The following is a 21675-nucleotide window of genomic DNA, read 5'->3' as shown; positions in this document are numbered from 1 at the left end:
TTCTCATGCTGTCCACAACAAGGAGAGGGCTTACAAAAGGTACCGGAGCCAACTCATCCCTGAATCACATCATCTTTACGCTTCTGCCCGGAATCGTGCTAAGTCTGTTCTTCGCTCTGCTAAAAACAATTTCATCCGTACTAAATGCTCTCAACTCTCCAACTCGAATTCTTCCCGTTCCTTCTGGCACCTTGCCAAAAACCTTTCTAACAACTTTACCTCATCATCCTTCCCTCCTGTTTTCTACTCTAATGGTTCTGTAGCTATTTCTTCTACTGATAAAGCAGATCTCTTCGCACAGACTTTCTCCTCCAATTCCACCTTAGACGATTCCGGCGCTGTTCTTCCATCACTTCCCGCCTCTGACTTCCTCATGGCAGACATTAAAATTTCTTCAGCTGATGTATTTTCTGCCATCATTAGCCTCAATACTAATAAGACATATGGGCCTGATGGGGTCCCTCCTGTTGTTCTCAAGAACTGTGCTTCTGTGCTTACACCCTGCCTAGGCAAACTCTTTCACCTTTATCTGTCAACTTGTACCTTTCCTTCTTGCAGGAAGTTTGCTCTCATTCATCCAGTCCCAAAGAAGGGTGACCACTCCCAACCCTCCAACTATCGTCCAATTGCTTTAACATCCTGTATTTCAAAAGTTTTCGAGTCAATTCTCAATAGAAAAATTTTAAGGCATCTTTCCTATCAAAACCTTTCTGATCGTCAGTACGGGTTCCGTCAGGGACGCTCCACTGGCGATCTTCTCACCTACCTTTCAGACTCCTGGTCATCCTCCTTTCGGGACTTTGCACTTGACATCTCAAAGGCTTTCGATCGAGTCTGGCATAAATCTTTAATTTCCAAACTGCCCTCTTACGGTTTCTATCCTTCTATCTGTGCCTTTATCGCCAGCTTCCTTTCTGGTCGTTCTATAGCTGCTGTTGTAGACGGCCATCATTCTTCTCCTAGATCTATCAACAGTGGTGTTCCTCAGGGCTCTGTCCTATCACCAACTCTCTTCCTTTTATTCATCAATGACCTTCTAAGCTGTACATCTAACCCCATCCACTCATAGGCTGATGACTCCACCCTTCACCTTTCCATTCGGCTCCCGCAATGCCCATCTCAGCAGTTACTTCAACAAACAAGGGATGAGGCTATGGCACACCTAATGTCTGACTTGGCTCGTATCTCTGACTGAGGCAAAAATAATCTTGTTGTTTTTAATGCATCTAAGACTCAGTTCTTACACCTATCAACCCGTCAAAATCTTCCACAGGTATACCCACTAATGTTTAATAGTATTCAGCTTAATCCCGCGTCATCCTTGAACATGCTTGGGGTTTCATTTACTCGGGACTTATCTTGGAAAGATCATATTACATCTCTTGTAAAATCTGCTTTCAAGGGATTGTGTGTGCTAAGCCGACTCCATTCTTTCTTTACCCCTGCACAATTGTTGACTCTATACAGGGGTTGTATCCTCCCCTGTGTGGAGTACAACTCTCAAGTGTGGGGAAGCTTCCCACATACAGCTCTTCTCAATAGGGTGGAGTCAAAAGCTTTTCGTCTCATTAACTCTCCTCCTCTTATTGACTCCCTTCAACCTCTGTCTCTTCGCCGCACTGTTGCATCTTTATCTCTTTTCTATCGATACTTTAAAGGTCACTGCTCCTCTGAACTGTCTGCATGCATTCCTCCACCTCTACGACGGGCGTTGCACCCGTCTAGCAGCAAACTCTCATCCCTTTTCTGTCCAACTCTCTAATGCAAGAGTTAACCGTTACTCCCAGTTCTTCATTTATGCAACAGGTCAACTTTGGAACTGTCTCCCTCTGTCTGTATTTCCTGCTGCCTATGATCTCCAGCCTTTCAAACGCAGTGTGTCCAGGCATCTCGAAATGAACGGATCTTGAATTTGGCTCTCTCTTGTATTTTGTTTTTCTCTTGGGGGGAAGTGTTATTGCGGGCTCATGGCCTTTGGTTCCTTCTTCCTCGCATAAAAAAAAATATATATATATTGTAATTTCTTGTAGCATATCATGCCATCTGGGTAATTTGATGAGTAAAATACGTTTTGAGGTGTTTTACTTTGTGTCAAAATTAAAAAGAAATTAAGCACTGGCTACTATTCCAGTCCTTGCACTGCGTCAGAGCTGGGCAACGGAAGTAAATCTAGTGGCAGATTTCTGAAACAGGATCTTGTGAAATCTCTAATTGCTTGCCTGTGGTTAATGGGTCTGATTGGCCAGACTGACTAGGGTTGATCAACAATAACAACTACAACAACCCCTGAATCATGTGCACTTTATATCTCTGATGGGAATCGTGCTAAATCTACTCCCCATCTTCCTAAATTAAACTTCACCCGTTCTAAATATTGTTTCTTCTCCCACCCTGTTAAAATTTTTCTAAGAAGACTATCATGGACGGCACAGTTATAATATATATTTTTTTCACTGAACGCCAGACAATATTGTTAAACTGAGAGTGACTTTTTTTTTTTTTTTTTTTTTTAAAAATGCATGACTCTGGGCCTAGGCTTAGCAACCCGTTTCCTGAGGCCCAGCAGTCCTCCTACGTACCATACACCTCCACCTGTCACCACGTGGGCACTAACACCCACTGTCCATATTGAATACATGGTAGGACTCTCATACATGACTGGTGTAATGGTATTAGCGGGGGTGTTTTACGACATGTCGGCAGGTCATTGGTAGATCAGTAAAGTCTTCTCTTATGACATTTAAATCCATCAAACTGTTCTTTGTCGCAGCCAGGGTTCAGACCTGTGACCACTGGAACAGTAGGTCACCTGTCCATCGACTCGGCCACCGCCTCCCCGAGATCCTTCAGCTCTAAGCATTTCAGTTCGATGGGAGTTTTACAGAAGCTGCCAGTTACCTCAACACATTGGCCAATGTTCTTGTCGGGGAAGGGAGCTTCCCAACACCTCTTCATGAGTGATTTGTTTGTTTGTTACCTCATATTGTACTATTCTGTTATATTAATCGTTCAAACTTCGCCATACTCTACATAACGTGCAAATGATATTAATCATCCATATCCAAAAATAAATCCTTAAGGAGTTGGTGCTAAGGAGTCTCCTTAACGGACTAAAATCATTATTCTATCACAGACCATGGTCCATATTCTTGTTGGTTAAGGAAGCTCCGTAGCACCTCTTCTTTAGCAATTTAATTCTGGATACAGCTGGTTAACATCAATTACATGTTATCTTTGCTGAGTGTGATGGTATTTGAATGATTTAAATGGCGTAGAAGAGGAGATTAAGGAGTAACAAGCAAATTAAATAGCTTGGAATAACTTTGATAGCTTCCTTAACCGACAAGGAAACTGGTCTATGTGAATAAGGGACAGATTTATGTAGAAGGAAATTGGCTGATCCTCAACCCATCCACCAAGTTTGGTCAAAATCATATCAAAATAGTTTTAGTTGTTTTGTTCACACACAGACTCATGGATCAAACTTTGACCTTATCCTGTGATCTTGACCTTTGACTCAATGCTCAGAGCTGAAGCCTGTAGTTCTTGCCTGACCCATAACCTTCCCACCAAGTTTGGTTTAAATAAAATCAAAATAGTCTGAGTTGACTTTACACTGTGACCTTGACCTTTGAATTGTTCTCATAAACCGAATCCTTTGTTGCTTTATTTCAAAGTGCTACACAAAGCTGGATCTAAATTAGGTAACTACTGTTTAAGCTGACTTGACCTTTGATCTATTGCTCTAAAAACAACTGATTTACTACTTAGATAACCCTCAACCCTTCCATCAAAGTTGGTTAAAATCGGAGTAAAAAAAATCTAGTTCCTTTGTTAATACTTCACACACACACACACACACACACACACACACACACACACACACACATATATAATTTTAAGCAAGACTTGTTCAAACAGAAAAGAGAACCAAGACGAAAGAATGCCTCTGTCAGCTGAGGATTGTTTAGACTACAACAGCACGGGGAATGTAAGTACATACTCTGTACTTTTAGTATTGCAAAATGGATACACAGAGGGAGTCAAAGGAGGCAGACGTGCGACATCGGCGCTCTGTACTGAACCAACACGGCCAGTGGCATTACCTAAATTTGTATCTTTATATGAGTCAAGCTCTGTACCAGGTTAGACTAAATGATTTTTCATTATTAAAAGGAAAAAATAATACTAAGTTTAAACAAGACTTGTTCAAACAGAAAAGAGAACCAAGACGAAAGAATGGCTCAGTCATCTGAGGTTTGTTTAGACTACAAGAGCACGGGGAATGTAAGTACATACTTTGTACTTTTAGTATTACAAAATGGATACATACTTTAGTAAAGCTAATATGGAAAAGAAAAGGGATAAAGGTAGAAAGCAAAATGATGATTTCTACCAAGAACTGGTTGAAGTGGAGACTCACAATAAACTGGTTGAACGTGTACACAAACTAGAAATGGTTTTCAAAAATGAAATTGATGAAATAAAGAAACAGATGCACTTGCAAAAAGGAAGAAATAGAAAACTAGGAAGGGAGGCCAACAAGAAAGACACAACCATCAGTGGACTAACAGTGGAACTGAGTACACTTAGGAAGAAAATGAGTGAAATAGCAAGTACAGTAGTCAATCATGAGAGTGTTATGGAAGAGTTGAAAAAATTACACAGAGACAATTAGACAAGTAAGCAGTCTGATAGACCAAAGCAGTGATATTGAGAAGAAGATAACACAGGTGAATGAAGCTGTGCAAAGCTACAAAAATGATGTGGAAACCTCGTATGCTGAAATGGTGAAAGTAAAGAAAGACTTAGAAACAAGGGTGAAGGAAAAAAACATTAAACAGGAGGCGAAAAGAATAATCCAAAACAATCCAGAGTTAGTCAGAGATTCAGTAGATATAAACAAATCTATAGTAATCACTGGTATAGAAGAGGAAGAAGTAAAAAACAAGATCACAAGAGACAAAAAGGAGATGGCAAATGTAATGAGCTTACTGAAAGAAGTATCAGAAGAAATCTGTAGTAAAGACATAGAGAGGATTACAAAAGGTTAGGGAAATACGAGAAAAGCAAGACAAGACCTCTAAAGGTGACTTTCCAGAATGTAAACAATGTGGAGGAGATACTAAAAAATGCAAAGAATCTTATGGAAAAAGAGGAGTTCAAAAATGTATGGATAAAAAGATGCCTAACACAAGAGGAACTGGAATTACTGAAAGAGAAAAGGGAGGAAGCAAAAACAAAAAATGAGGGAAGATCAGAAGAGGAGAAGAAGAAATTTTTCTTACAAAATAATAGGATTGCAGGTACGAAAGTGGTACACAAACAGGATGGAATAAAAAGGAGGAAGGTAGTAAAACCATGTCATGACAAGTATATAAACAAGATGATATAGTTGATGTACTCAAATGTGGATGGAATGGTATCTAAATTACTAGAGATGAATGATTATGTCAGAGAAAATGAACCACAAATAATATGCCTAACAGAAACAAAATTAACACAAAGGATATCCAATGACATACTAAACTTAGAGGAATACAATATATGGAGAAGAGACAGAAATTTAAAAAAAAGGAGGAGGAATTATAATATTAACTAAGAAAAATCTAAAAGTCAATGAAATAAAACTAGATATACCATCACAAGTAGAACTGATTGCAGTAGAGATCAACACATCTGAAGGGAAAGTAATTGTAGCCAATTTGTACATGCCACCCAGACCAAACACATTGGAAAGAGATGAATATGAGGACCTGGCAGAGAGTACAATTCAGAGTTTAAGATCTATCTATCTATCTATTGCCAGACACCATAATCCCGCAAAGGGTGGCCATTTGACACTGAGTTAGTTGTTTTACAGGGAGGGGCACCAACCCTCCACCAACCCACTTGTTGACACGTAGGGAGCACGTATGGTTTGGTTATATGGTTTAAGATCATTACTACAAAAAAATGGAAGAGAAATCGGAAAGAATTATACTAACTGGAGATTTTAATATAAATATAAATTGGAATACTCTAGATATAATTAGCCAAGAAAACTATTGGGACCAAAAGCTCCTGGATCTCGTGCAAGAGTTTTTCCTAACGCAAATGTGAGGGAAACCACCAGAAAAAGAGGACTCAATGTACCTTCAGTGCTAGATCTAATATTTACTAGGCAAGAAAATGATATTGACAGTTTAATATATCACCCTCCACTCGGCAAAAGCGATCATGCAGTACTAAATTACAACTTCAGGATAGCATATGACATAGTTAACAGCAATGAAAGTTACAAAAAGAGCCTAAACTATAAAAGGGGAAATTATCAAGACCTAAAGAAGTATTTCTTAGAAGATGATTGGGAAAATGAGCTTAGAGGACAAGATTTAAATGCTGTATATAAAAAATTCAGTGAATTTTATGAAATAGGAGTCCAGAAGTACATCCCACAGCACAAAGAAGCAGATAAGAAAATACAGTAATGGTTCAATACCGAATGTAAAAAAATTAAAAGAAAGAAGAGATTTGTTGTGGAATAGATACAGAAGACACAATAGTGAAAGTGCATATAATAATTACAAACAGGCAAGAAACGATTATACAAGAATAAGGAGGGAAGCCCCAAAACAGTTTGAGGAGGATATAATAAATAAAAGTAGTGATCAACCAAAGCTGTTTTACAGCTACATCACAAGCAAAACGAAAGTAAAAGATATAATACAATCCATTACGGACGAGGGAATCACTTACACAAAAGAGAAAGATATTTGTGAAGCACTAAATAAGAATTTCCAGTTAGTTTTTACAGAAGAAAAAAAATTTGAGAAGGACTATGTGGAACATGCATGTCCATACATACTACAAGATATACAAATAGCAGAAAAAGTAATACAGGAGGAATTAAGTAAATTAGACCGAGGAAAAGCAAGTGGTCCTGATGAAATTTCATGTTGGGTACTACGAGAATGTGAAAGGAGTTAAGTAAACCATTATTTTTAATTTTCAAGAAATCCTTGAGTCAAGGTAAACTACCTGATATTTGGAAAAAAGCAAATATTGTCCCCTTATTCTAGAAAGGAAATAGACAAAATCCACTCAACTACCGACCGGTATCGCTGACCAGTGTTGTAAGCAAGGTATTAGAAAAGCTTATAAGAAAAGCTTGGGTAAATCATCTAGAAGAACACAGTATGATAACAGAAAGACAGTTTGGTTTCAGAAAAGGAAAATCATGTGTTACTAATCTGTTGAGCTACTATGACAGAGTAACAAACACAATACAGGAAAGAGAAGGATTTCTCATAAAAAGAGAAATGAGAACAGTACTAAGAGGAAACTACTCATCATGGAAAGAAGTGACTAGTGGAGTACCACAGGGTTCAGTGCTGGCACCAATCATGTTTTTAGTGTATATAAATGATATAAACAGTAACACTGGAAATGAGAGCTATCTGAATATGTTTGCAGATGATGCAAAAAAATACAAAGGAGACTTACTAACACAGACTCTTGTAAAGAGCTACAAGAAGAATTACATAAACTTCATGAATGGAGTAATACATGGCAAATGGAATTCAGTGTGGACAAGTGTCATGTAATCAAGTTTGGTAAAAGTGGAAAAAGACCTGATTGGGATTATAAGTTAGGAAATAAAACCATTTACACATCAGAAAGAGAGAAGGACCTAGGTGTGATTATCAATAACAGACTATCTCCGGCTGACCACATCAGCGAGAAGGTACGGAACATGTATACACTGCTTGCAAATATGAGAATAGCATTCACATACATAAATGAAGACATGCTAAGAAGGATAATAACATCATTCATTAGACCAACCCTGGAATATGCATCGGTAGTCTGGAGTCCTCATCTCAAAAAACACATAGACAAGATTGAAAAAGTTCAAAGGGCCGCTACAAGATGGATACCAAGCTTAAGGGACCTAGGCTGCGAAGAAAGACTAAATAAACTGAATCTACCAACACTACAGGAGAGAAGGAAAAGAGGTGACATGATAATGCTATATAAGTGCATATCAGGGAAGGAGAAAATAAACATAAATGATTACTTAACATATGGAGAAGCATCAGCAAGAGGACACTGCAAAAAACTGCATAAGAAGAGAGGTGATAAAGACGTAAGGAAATTCAGTTTCCCAAACAGAGCAATTGATCAATGGAATGCACTACCGAATGAAATAGTGTGTGCCAAAACAATTCACAAATTTAAGGATATGTACGATAAATATGGTTTAAGACACGGGACAGTACGAGCTTGACTCATTCCTGTAAAGATACAATTAGGTAAGAACAATTAGGTAAGAACACACACACACACACACACACACACACACACACACACACATCATCATCATCATCATAATCATCAACAACATCATCATCCCATCCTTCCCCTCCATCTTCCCCCCCCCCCATACCTAGTCTCCCTCTGTTCTTCTCAGTTTTCTTCCTCCATCCCCCATATCCCCCATCTTCATACCAGCTCCATCTCCTCCTCCTCTGTACCACATCCAAGCTCTTCCCTCTCCTAATCCTCCTCCCTACCTCCCTCTTCTGCCCTCTTCCGTCTCCCTCTCTCCTCCTCCCTACCTCCCTCTTCTCCCCACTTCCCTCTCCTTGTCTCTCCCTCCCTACCACAATCCCTAATCTTTCGACCACCCATCCTTCCCTCTTCATACCTGTCTCCTTCCCCCTTCCTAACTTCCTCTCCTCTTCCCTCACTCTGTCTCCCCCTCCCAATCACCTCCTCCAATCTCTCCCCCACCTACCTTCCTTTCCTTTCCTCCACTTTCCTCTCCTTGTCTCCCCCTCCCTACCACTATTTCCCAGCTCTCTCTAACGCACCCCCTACCCTCCACACCGTCTTCAGTGCCTATATTAAGTGCTCGTCACACTCACTTCCCTCCACACATCCATCCAACCAACTTGAGGTAAGCTTTCTCCAGTCACCCAAGCCGGTAACTCAGTGACGTCTTTTACAGTTTAATTTTTGTTCTCTACATAACATCACGTCAAGCTTGGGAAGCATCCCATGCAGTGAACGTGCGGATGAAAGGCATATCGGATCCCCCAAATTCAACAAGTTTTCCTTAAGGTAAATGAAATGGTCTATACAGTAGGTAGTTTGTATTAAGAAAAGAAAAAGTTATAATGATGATGTAGATATCCTTAGCTCGAGTTTTTTCTCCCTTTCCTTTATTTTTTGTTTATTTGCAACTGTCGACATCAGCCTTTTTACCCGTCCCCACCCCGGAGGGACTCGGGGACGGGGATTGTTTTCACTCGATTTGTCTCTTTGTTTGTCTGTTTTTTTTTTTTAAACTTGACGCGGAAACTACTAGTGCGATTTTGATTAAAACTACAGGGATGATTGGCTATGACGTTCTGATCACCAGATTAAATTTTGGGCCGAATTGCGCCAAGGCGACTGTAGGCCCATTTTTTTTTTTTTTTTTTTTTCGCCATAACTCCTTTCAAATTCGTCATATCGACATGAAACCAAAACCTAAAGGTGCATCTTTCAAATCTGCATCCTATAATATGCCTCATTACATCAGAGGGGGTCATCCCCCTCCCCCCCAGTAGTGGTGGGGGGTCAGTGTCGGGTCGAAAATTTTCAATGGCCATAAAATCGCCAATTTTCACCCGATTAACCCCGAAATTGATATGTGGAATATTTGACCCGATATCTTGTTTTTTTTGTATGTCAGCATTAAAATGGCTGTCGGGGACGGATTTGCTGTGCCTTTGCACCGTTTCTTATTTATACAAGTTTGGAAACGTCCATCTTGATGAATAGGTTGCTGAAGATTATATGTACATCTGAAATAAAAACATCTTCCTGCCCAAAAATCCCACAAAGCCCCTTGATGAACGAGATTTCTCACTCCTTCAGTCCCATAACCTATTTTTTATTTTTCCCTCTCTACAGACAATTTCTTTCAGTTCAGGGGGTACTTTTCTGAACCTCTTTTACAACTAGTAGCTCCCACTAGTCCGGTAAGAGCGTGAACAGAATGAAACAGACGTTATTGTATTAAAGAGTTTTTCTCTATCACAGCGTATTGTGTATGTGCACCTTTTGCATGATATATTGCATAATTTCCATAAGGTGTTTTGACTGGAAATAGTTTAACCTTATACGAAGACCTTATAGGTACGCCAATGTAATAACTACAGTAAAGACAATGTAGCTGTCATTTAATATCATCATCATCATTATCACGTTAATCTCTATTCCCAGGTAAAGCTGGGTTTAGGTTGGGTCTAGAAGCAAGGAGTGAGAAATCATAATAGTGGGAGAATTATCAAGCGCATACAAAGTGAGATTAAATCACACAGTCATTTCCACATCATTCAGTGTTTTAAATGTAACTATACTGTACTTCCATCAATAGGCAAAAACAAGGCACCTGTGGCTTTACAAAATTAATAATGTAGACCTTTAATATCTAAGAAAATGCCGATGCTATCACTCGGGACAACTCAGATTTTTATCAACAATAATTTAGTGGTATATTCTTGCTGTTACTGGGGATTTTATTCAGTTTAAACAGCCCTTACTAGCTAATGTTTATTTTTTTTCTCCATCATGTGACGTATCATTTGCTTACTCTTAGCTTCTCCAGACAGTTGTATTTTGCGTGACATAGACATTTCGAGCTGGAGGGCAGAGGGAAACCTTTCGTTGCTAGAGGTCATTCGTAAAAAAAAAAAAAAAAAAAAAAAAAAAAAAATGATAGCTGGAATAAAACACAAAAATGCGCCAATGTAACGAAATAGTTTATTATTCGTAAGGGTGTACCCAACCCCTCCAGGCCGAAAAGTCTGTCCCCACGTTGCATTACATCGTCAGCAGATAGGAAGGCATTAACACTACGGCATATATATAAGCTTTACTCGTAGTTTTCTAATTAAACCAGATTCATATTCATTTCTAACCGAATCGCTGCTTAGAGATGGTCAGACTGTTAGATAAAGTTGCATTTTCCCGTGTTGTTACTGCTCACCAATTACATTTTGAGCACTGGATTTAAAAAGGCTTTTTCGGGTCGAGTTACAGGGTTGAGGCTGGGACATAGTAGATTATTATTGACTGCATTAATGATCTCATGCAATAGATAGGTATTGGTCCAGGTCTTCTATGTACTGAGATTATTCACCAAAACCACGTCTACTGCTCTCAAAACTGATATATATATATATATATATATATATATATATATATATATATATATATATATATATATATATATATATATATATATATATTGCCAGACGCCGTTATCCCCTAAGGGGTCCCCACAAACAAATTGCCTCTATGTCGCCCTGTCCCCCTCCATTTCCCTGCCCTGCACCCAGCTAACACACACCCTTTCACATATACCTCTACAGTACACTCCATACCTTTATCTCATCCTTGGCCTCCCCCTTCCTCTCCCTCCCTCCATCTCAGTCACTACACTCTCCTCGTCAGTCTCTCGCTCTCCATCCTCTCCACACGGCAAAACCACTCAATGTGCTTCTCCTAACGCTTCCTATCACATCCACACCCACACCACAACTCTCCTTCACTTCCTCATTTGTCAGTCTGTCTCTTCATATGACTCCACATACTACTCAAATAACTCAGTTCCACTGCTCCCACTCTTGACTTGTCCCTCCAACAAGGTCCTAGCTTCACTTCCACATGTTCCACTTGATTTCACAATACTGTCATGCAGTAAGTTTTTCACTTCCATGCTCACATCCTTGCTTCTTATCACTGCTTTCAATGAACCAGCAACCTTTTCTCCTTCCTGTACTCTTTCAAGCACTTCACCCTCTAAATTTCCATCCTTACTCATCACACTACCCAAGTACTTAAACACACTCACATTTTCCATTTTTTCATCATCCAACCTCATTGTACATTCACAGATTTCATTGCTCTTGAAGACCATAACTTTGCCCTTCTCTACATTCTTCTTTAGATTCTGTTTATTACACACTGTCTCAGATTCATTCATCAAGCCTTGCTGCTGCCCTTCGTCTTCACTTAACATATTATCATCTGCAAACAACAGTACAGGGAGTTACTACACACTGCCCTTTTTCATTAGGGCCGCTCCAACATCCACTTCCCTGCCTTGTATCTCTTTTATAACCCCATCCACATACAGATTGAACAACCATGGAGACATGACACATCCTTGTTTCATTCCAACCTTCAAATAGAAAAAATCACTCAGTTCACTGTCCACACGCACTGCAGCCTTAACACCCTCATACATACTGTTCACGGCATTCATCAACTTCCCATTTACTCCATATATTCCTAATACTTTTCACAATCCTTGTCTATCCACCTTGTCAGATACTTTCTCCAAATCCATTAAGGCCACATACAACTTTTCCCCTCTGTAGAAAATTTTCTACTAAAGACCTAAGAATGAATATCTGATCTACACTACATCATCCCTTCCTGAAACCTCCTTGTTCTTCCCCAACTATTTCCTCTGTTGTTTCCCTAATTCTGTCAATTAGTATCCTACCATATACTTTTCCTATTACACAAAGAAAAGAAATGCCCCTATGATTACCACGCACTTCTTTGTCCTCTTTTCCTTTGTACGGGAGAATCCTCTGGGACTTTATATAGGGTACCTTCCTCCCATGCCAATCTGCACATCTTCCACATCCATTCTACCACTATCTCTCCTCCATGCTTCGGAATTTCACCACACACTCCATCAATTCCTGAGGCTTTCCCCATTTTGACTTTCTTCATTGCATTCAGAACTTCTATCTGATTCTTTCCTCTCATCTCACATCCCTTCTTTTCCCAGCCATTCCCCAGCCACTTATACTCGCATTTAAGAGGAGCGAATTATGAGGTGAAAGAGAGAGAGATTGTCCAGGTGCTTGAGGATGCGAAAGTGGATGTATGTGGAATAACTGAAACAAAATGGAGAGGAGAAAGTGTGAAAGAATGGGAGTATGGATGGGGTATATGTGCAGGAGTAGGTGAGAATGAGAGCGCAAAGGAAGGAGTATGTATAGTTGTGAGTAAAAGATGGAAGAAGAGCATAAGACAGTATGGATCAGTTGGGTCAAGGATTGTGTGGGTAAAGTTGAAAGTTGGAATACAAATGTGGGCGATTGTGTGTGTGTATGCGCCAATGCAAGATCGTGCTAGCAGAGTGAGAGAAGAGTTCTGGACAAATGTGGAAGTGTGCATGGAAAAGTTTGGAAGGAATGAGAGAGTGTTTTTGATCGGAGATATAAATGGTAAAGTAGGGAATGTGAAGGCGGATGGAATAGTTGGTGAGTGGGGTGTGCCTGCTGAGATAGATGAGAATGGCAGTGCGTTAGTGGACATTTATGCTGGGAGGGGGTTAGTGACAGCCAATACCCTCTTCAGGCATAAAATGATCGACAGGTATACATAGCGAGTGATGAGAAGGGTGGGTGGTGAACTGAATGAAAGGAAGGCAGTGACTGATTATGTGTGTGTGGATGAAAGGATGCGAAGATGTGTAATGGATGCAACAGCTTATAGAGGTTGGGGGAGTGGACTTTCTGATCACTGCTTGGTGGTGGCCAGAATTAGGATCCAAGTAAGATGGAGGAATAGAAGAAAGGAAAGACGAGAGGAAGGAGTAGTTGCAAGGAGAGTGGAAAGGTTACAGAAGGATGAAAAAAAGGTAGAGTATAAGAGAGAAGTGGAGGAGCGATTGGGCAAATATGAATTGGAGCAGATGGGGGACGTGGGAGGTGTGTGTAGGGTATTTACAGAAGAAATATGTGCAGCATGTGATGTGGTGTGTGGGAGGAAGAGAAGAGGGAGGGGGGTGCAAGGAACAGCGTGGTGGAATGAAGAGGTGAGACAGGCTGTGGCACAAAAGAAGAAAGCATACAATGAATGGATGAGAAATTGGGGCGTGGAAGAAGTTGAGAGGCGGAAGAGAGAGTTATATGCAGAAAGAAAGAGAGAGGTGAAAAGAAAAGTAAGAGAGAGTAAGAAGAGAGTGGATGAGGAATTTGGAAGGAATTTGAGTGTAAAGTGGAGGGACTGTAAGAAAATGTTCTGGCAAGAGGTGAAGAGAGTAAGACAGGGTGGAAGTGAGGTTAGAAGGGGAGTGAAAGATAAAAATGGTAGATTACTAGTGGAGAAGGGAGAAAAAGTGAGCAGATGGAGAGAACACTTTAAGGAATTGTTGAACATACAGGATGGGAGTAATGCGAGTATATGTGGCTGGGGAATGGCTGGGAGAAGGAGGGAGGTGAGAAGACAGGAAGAAATCAGTAGGATAGAAGTTGTGGAAACAATGAAGAAAGTTAAATTGGGGAAAGCCCCAGGAATTAATGGAGTTTGTGGTGAAATGCTGAAGCATGGGGGAGAGATAGTAGTAGAATGGATGTGGAAGATGTGCGGATTGCCCTGGGAGGAAGGTAGAGTCCCGGAGGATTGGAAGTCAGGTATAATTATTCCCTTGTACAAAGGAAAAGGGGAAAATGAAGTGTGTGGTAATGATAGGGGCATTTGTCTTCTTAGTATAACAGGAAAAGTGTATGGTAGGATACTTATTGACAGAATTAGAGAAAGAACAGAGGAATTAGTTGGAGAAGAACAGGGAGGTTTTAGGAAGGGAAGAGGTTGTGTAGATCAGATATTCATTCTTAGATCTTTAGTGGAAAAATTTCTAGAGAAGGGAAAGAAGTTGCATGCCGCTTTCATGGATTTGGAGAAAGCATATGACAGGGTGGATAGACAAGGATTGTGGAAAGTATTAAGAATATATGGAGTAGATGGGAAGTTATTGAATGCAGTGAAGAGTATGTATGATGGTGCTAAGGCTGCAGTGCGTGTGGACGGTGAACTAAGTGAATTTTTCTCTTTGAAGATTGGGTTGAAACAGGGATGTGTCATGTCTCCATGGTTGTTGGGGTAATAAAAGAGGTACAAGGTAGGGTAGTGGATGTTGGAGTGGCCCTGGTGAGAGAGGATAGTGTTTGAAAACTCCCTGTACTGTTGTTTACGATGATACTGTGTTGTTGAGTGATGATGAAGGGGAGCTGCAAGGCTTGGTGGATGAGTTTGGGAGAGTGAATGTAGGGAAGAATAAAGTGATGGTCTTTGAAAGAGGTGAAGTCAGTGAATGTACAGCGAGGTTGGATGGTGAGGCATTGAAAAATGTGAGTACGTTTAACCCCTTTACCGCCAGTGTCATTCCAGAATGAAATTGCAAAAACTGGACCAAACTGCGGGTGTCATTCTGGAATGTTTGTGAATATTTTGAATACTGCACGATTTTTCCGCGCGCCAATTGTTTCAAGGGAGAGTAGCTTTTGAGTTCTTTCACTCCAGCCGACCCCCACCTCCCTCCTCCCAAAGCCTGGGCCCCCACCTCCCACCCCCCAGGCGCCACACCCCACCCATGACCAAACACGCTTCAGTATCTGTCCAGCTTTGTGAGTGACAACAGCGCTGATGTGGCAGTGAAGTGCGGGCAATTACAGTGCCTTTTACCTGCCGCAGTGAACACAGAGTGGGTGTTTATCGTATGTGCAGTGTTCATATATGTTTATAGTATTATTATCAGAATGAGGTTGTTATTTGGTAATGTTGTGCGAGGCGAAAAATAGTGATTTTAGATTGCTCACTTCTAATGGCACTGCCCATCCAGTGATAGTCAAGGAAATCATGAAACCTACATCATTGCAAAGTCGAAGGTTAGTACTTTCTAATAGTACCTTATTTTTCGATCTAGATTTATTCTGTGCAGAGTTATAAAGGTTTAAAGTTTGTTTACATTTTGGCTGGAACCCCCGTGGGGATGGCCAGTCGGGTCAAAAAAAGGCCCGCGGTTAAAGGGTTAAGTACTTGGGTAGTGTGATGAGTAAGGATGGAGGTTTGGAGGGTGAAGTGCTTGAAAGAGTACAACAGGGAAGAAAGGTTGCTGGTTCCTTGAAAGCAGTGATAAGAAACAGGGAAGTGAGCATGAAAGTGAAAAAGTTACTACATGACAGTATTGTGATACCAACTCTAACGTATGGAAATGAAGTTTGGACGTTGTTGGAAGGACACAAGTCAAGAGTGAGAGCAGTGGAAATGAGTCATTTAAGAGGAACCTGTGGAGTCACATGGAGAGACAGGCTGACGAATGAGGATATAAAAGAGCATTGTGGTGTGGATGTGGATGTGATAGGAAGCGTTATGAGGAACACACTGAGGTGGTTTGGCCATGTGGAGAGGATGGAGGGTGAGAGACTGACCAAGAGAGTGTATGTGAGTGAGGTGGTGGGGGGAAGAGGGAGGGGGAGGCCGAGGATGAGATGGAGGGATGGGGTGGAGAGGTATATGAGAGAGGGGGGTGTGAGTTGGGAGCAGGGCAGTGAAATGGCGGGGGACAGGGCGACGTGGAGGCGATTTGTTTGTGGCCACCCCAAACGGGATTGAGGCGTCTAGCAATAGATAGATAGATAGATAGATAGACTTTCATTCTTTATGCTCAACAATTCCTAAAAGTGTTCTCTTCATCTGCTCACTTTTTCTCCCTTCTCCACCAGTAATCTACCAATTTTATCTTTCATTCCCCGACTAACTTCTTTAAATTCCACAATAATACGCAAATGTGAAGAAATCTTTGAATATAAATTTCAAATTCTCATTAATGAATTGTTTTTTCAGGAAGTTGGATATCCTATCTTTACTGATACTGACGTGAGGGCTCCAGGCCAATCTTGGCCCTAATTTGTTGTCAAGACCACAACTCAACTCTGGAACATTGGATACGATAGGAAAAACATGCATCATAATCAGTTGCCATGCATTGATTCAGTCCCTATAGAAGCCACCAAAGTGACATGGTTTCCAGGACTGACGTTGTGTTTGACCAGTACAGGCCTTTATCTATCAAAGTCAGCTACGAGAATCAAAAGAGCTGGGGAGATCCTGAAAGGAGATTGACCGGGAGGATCTTCCACTTCCTCATGCATGGAAGAACTTCATCGCTTTAGATGAAAACAAGGAAGACCTTGCACGATGACAGAGACAAGGAGATAGTAATTGGTGGCAGTAAACCATACAGATATTCAATAACATGGGGAGTCATCCCAACAGTACAGGCAAACCACGAGAAGGCGGACACAAGGATCGTCCTCCATGCCCTTGCAGCCATTAATGCTGGATTTGAAAGCATAATCGTGAAGTGACGTGATACATACGTCCTCCTCTTGCTCATTCAGTTTACCAGGGACAAACCGTGCCAAGTGTGGATGACGAGCAGCACCTCCAAGGAACAGAAATGTTTTCCAGTGCACGTCATCAACGAGAATCTCCCTCCAGTAGTAGTGGAGAATGTGCTTGGCTTCCATGCCTTAACTGGCTGCGATACTGTCTCGTCCTTTGCTGGGCATGGGAAGAAATCGTGTTGGAGTGTGCATTTGCAACATCCAGAGCTGTTGCAAAGTGTTGGTAGGGATGGTCCGCTAGGCAAAGTTGAAGATTCGTATGTATGTTGCACAATGCCCCGTGCTCTACTTCAGGTGTTGATAGGGCCAAACATGTCCTGTTCCAGAAAGGAAAAAAGGCGATTGAAATGTTGCCACCAACGAGTGTTACATCTCTCACGTGCCAACCATCAGGCCAAAGTGTGGCTCCAGGCAAACAAACCTGACATCGTTATCCCAAGCCCTCAGGAGACAGGAGGTTGGCAGGTACTGGACAAACGGTTAGATGTAGTGTGGTAGTGGAAGCCATCTGTTCTAAGCAGCTGTTTAGAGCTGGTTACTTGTGGATGCAAAACCAAGTGCCGCACACAAGCTTGAGTTTGTCATCAGATGGGGCAACCATGTATACCTGCTTGCGTTTGTGATGTAGAGAGATGCCTTAATATCACAGGCAATGGACATGGTCTGGATAAATCTTAAGGATTTCAACAGCAACATTAATTGTCAAAGGTAATGGGACACAGAGAAAATGATAATTGTGCCTTCTTGATGAAGAAACTGATTTATTATCAAGAAGAAGTGACGCTAAGGAACGGATCTTTACTTTGTGTGTAATCCGATCTATAATGGAGTAACGAGCATTTTAAATCCTAATTTCCCTCACAATTACCTATTATTTTGCAACTTAAAACCCTTGTACCTCATTCATTCTTCAGTGTTTCTTGCCAAAGCTTACAATAGTTGGAAGAACCAGACAAACGAGGGAGTACACAAATTTGACCTTATTTGACTATTTCACCTTCAAATTTGACCTTAAAGATCAAATGCCATTTTGGCAACCGTGTGTTTCTAAAATCTTATACATAGTGATACTTTCTAGCATGATTGATAGCTTTGAAGAAGAAATGCCATCAAAAATTTTTTTGAGGGTCTTGGCCTGCCGACTACACCTTCCCTCCTTTCTCACCACACTCCTGCATCATCTCTTTGTCTGAACTCTTCCCACAGAACATGGTGCTACTGAATGTCTTCACATGCTTTAAATACTATCATGTTTCCATTCCTGCCTTCCATAGGGAAGCAACAGTGTTGTATACAAGCAGTCACTGGTAATTATGCTAATTTATGTCCTCTCATATATGCCATACATAATCAATGTTTTAAAAGTGAATTTTATTTATATATTTCCAACTTTCAGCATAGACTAAATAATACTTTGCTTTGGGCTCAGCAGTCTTACATGCCACACACCGATCACCCTTTATGATGTAAGGATTCTTAGTACTGTTAGTGTGGACACCTTTAATAAGTTTAGCCATATATTAGTATAAGTTTAGATAAGTTTGTATAACCTTCCTGTCAAATCACTGCAATGCAAAAGTCTCCCAGCAATGTATAAGAGATGGCATGACAGTAGATATTCATCGGATATATGAGGTTAATTCCTCCAAAATAATGTCCAGTATGGTATCCGTCAAGCGCACACTTGATTATAACCTGTAGCACTGCCCACACAAGCTGTTTTCCCTTTCCACACACTAAGTTACTAACACAACTCCCCATGTATAATTCATATGCTCGTGATATCGCATACAGAAACGAAAGCGCGAACAAAATATTAATTTGCTCTGTGTGTGCAGGTGTCTGTCCGTGTGTGTGTGTGTGTGGATGTGTGTGTATGTGTGTGTGTGGATGTGTGTGTGTGTGTGTGTGTGTGTGTGTGTGTGTGTGTGTGTGTGTGTGTGTGTGTGTGTGTGTGTGTGTGTGTGTGTGTGTGAGCCTGTGAGTGAAAATGACTGTGTGTATGCATATGTGTGTGTGTGCTCGTGAGTTTGTGTCTGTGTGCGTGTCTGTGTGTGTGTGAGTATCTGTATGTGTGCTTATATCTGTGGGTGTGCATAAATCTGCGTGTGTGTGTGCCTGTGTGTTTGTGTGGCTGTGTGTGTCCGTGTGTCTGCCTGCAAAACCGTGTACTTTAATGTATATCTGTCTTTCTGTCTGTTTGGCTGTCTGTCTTTCTGTGTGTGGGTGGGAGGGGAGGGGTTGTTGGAATCAGATAGGTGGGTGGTTGGTTTGGATGAGGATTGATTGGAGGGATTTGCGGTTCGGTGCATCGCCAGGGTGGATGGACAGGATGGTTGGTTGAGTGGAGCTGATTGGTTGGGTGGGATGTGTGGAATGGCTTGGGATTGTTTGTAGGAGTAAATAGGTTGGTGACTGATTGCGTTGGCTGGGTGAGTGATTAGATCGGTGGGTGGTCAGAGACGGGTTGGTAATTTAGGTTTGAATGGGATGAGTTTGGTGGATGAGTGGGATTCGAATGGGTGGATGGGATTGCATGCTGAATGGGTTTGGGTGAGAAGGGTGGTTAACCCGCTGCATCCCAGCAGAGTTTTCACCAATGACCCCGGCAGCTTTTCAAAAAGTTTTTTTTTTTTTTTTTTTTTTTTTCCCTATAACCTCTGGTTTTCAAGAGGAACATCGAAAATTCAGAGTGAAAGTCCTGAGCTTAGAAGTGCCCTGTGCAGGTGACCTTCCCCTCACCTGGTACAGTCTTCACTGGAGGCACGCTCCAGAGAAGACGTTTTCTATGGGTAACTATTCCAAACCACTCAGAATAGGTAGATATTTATTTATTTGGTACGAATTTATACGTACTATAAGAGTATACTGACATTCACACAATAATATAGGTGATATAATCATTGTTTTACGCACCAAACGCATCAACATACCGCACCTTCCTTGGCGATGTTACCTCCTCACCACTTCTGCTCATTTCTTCCTCTGGGAACTCATAAACTTTGTCCTCCACATTGTCATCGATTAGGGAATCACTCTCGCCTTGAACTTCGTACCATGGCGCGACATGTCTTTACTGGCCAGGTCACTGGTAGCAGGTGAGTTGCTGAGACAATTGCGTGCGGAGGGAGGAGGTCACTCGGCATTGTCCCCACTTTGGAGCAGATAGATGAAGGTGTCCCGCAAATACGTACCAAAAATCACGCGCAAAATTTGAAAAACGTGCAAATGACGGCCCTTGCAATTGCAAAACGAATGGATATGTCAACAGGTGTCACCATGACAAAACGTGATGGCATATCCACACGTCAACAGGACGCGGCAGGTTAAGCACGTGACTATGAGTGTGGGTCAGTGAGAAGAGTGGTTGGAGAGGATGGATTGGTTCCCTTGGTGGGGCGGGTGGTCAGTGTGGGTCAGTACTCAGGGAGAGATGGGTGGATGCAGTGGGAGGGTTGGGTAGGTTGATGCGATGGATGGCATTGTTGGGTGAGCAGGGTGGGTTGCATTCGAGGGTGGGGAGGGTGGGTGACTGTAGTTGGTGGGCAAGGTGGGGCATCGGAATGTATAGGTCGCCAGGGTGTGTGGGCACGGTGGGTCGCCAGGGTGCCTGAGAAGCCTGTGTGGCTAGGGTGCTCTGCATGGGTGGTTGGGTTGGTTTATTGGTGGGTGGGTGGGTTCAAGATCGGTAGATGAATGGGTAGATGTGTTGAGTGGCATTGTTATGTGAACTTCATGGGTGCCATTCGTGGATGGGCAGGGTGGATGGCCATGATCGGTGAGCTTGGAAGCTCGCACAGGTAGCTGAGAAGGGTATGTGTTGGATGGGTTGAGTGAGCAGGTGGATGAGTGAATGGGTGTTTTAGGGTGGAGTGAAAAAATGAAAAATTGAATCACGACATGTAATACCCCCTAAAAGTTGTCATTTGTCCCACATTTCTTGCATATAAAATTTGGCATTCTATTACCAACATTTTCTGCCCTCTACCAAAATTGCTAATTCTACCAAAATTGCTAATTTTATATGCCAGGATGTACATTAGAAGGCAAGGCAAATAAGGTTTCATAATACATGCTTTTCAAGGGTTTAGGAGTACCTAAGAGTACATATTATATAATGCATATAATATTTTTGGTTTGTTAAACTTACTTGTTCTGTTGCATTTCTTATGCAGTTTGAGTCTTGGAGCACGGTGACAAGATGGCTGAGCGTCATCCAGGAGAACCTCCTGCATGCCAAATTTTCGGTAATCCTCATTGAATGAACTTGCACAGGTTGCCAGCCATAGAAGACATGCTTATGGACTTTCAGTGGGTCAGACTGAAATTAAAGAGTAATTCAAAAAAAGAAACAAACTGTTGCAAAAGTGTCTGATGTCCCGGTGTCAAAATTAAAGAAAATTGGACCTAAACATCAATACCTATTGCG

Source organism: Coenobita brevimanus, chromosome 31 (assembly GCF_032717465.1).
Source record: "Coenobita brevimanus isolate Jiangsu-jjx chromosome 31, ASM3271746v2, whole genome shotgun sequence".
Classification (NCBI taxonomy): Eukaryota; Metazoa; Arthropoda; class Malacostraca; order Decapoda; family Coenobitidae; genus Coenobita; species Coenobita brevimanus.
This window is presented reverse-complemented; position numbering follows the sequence as displayed.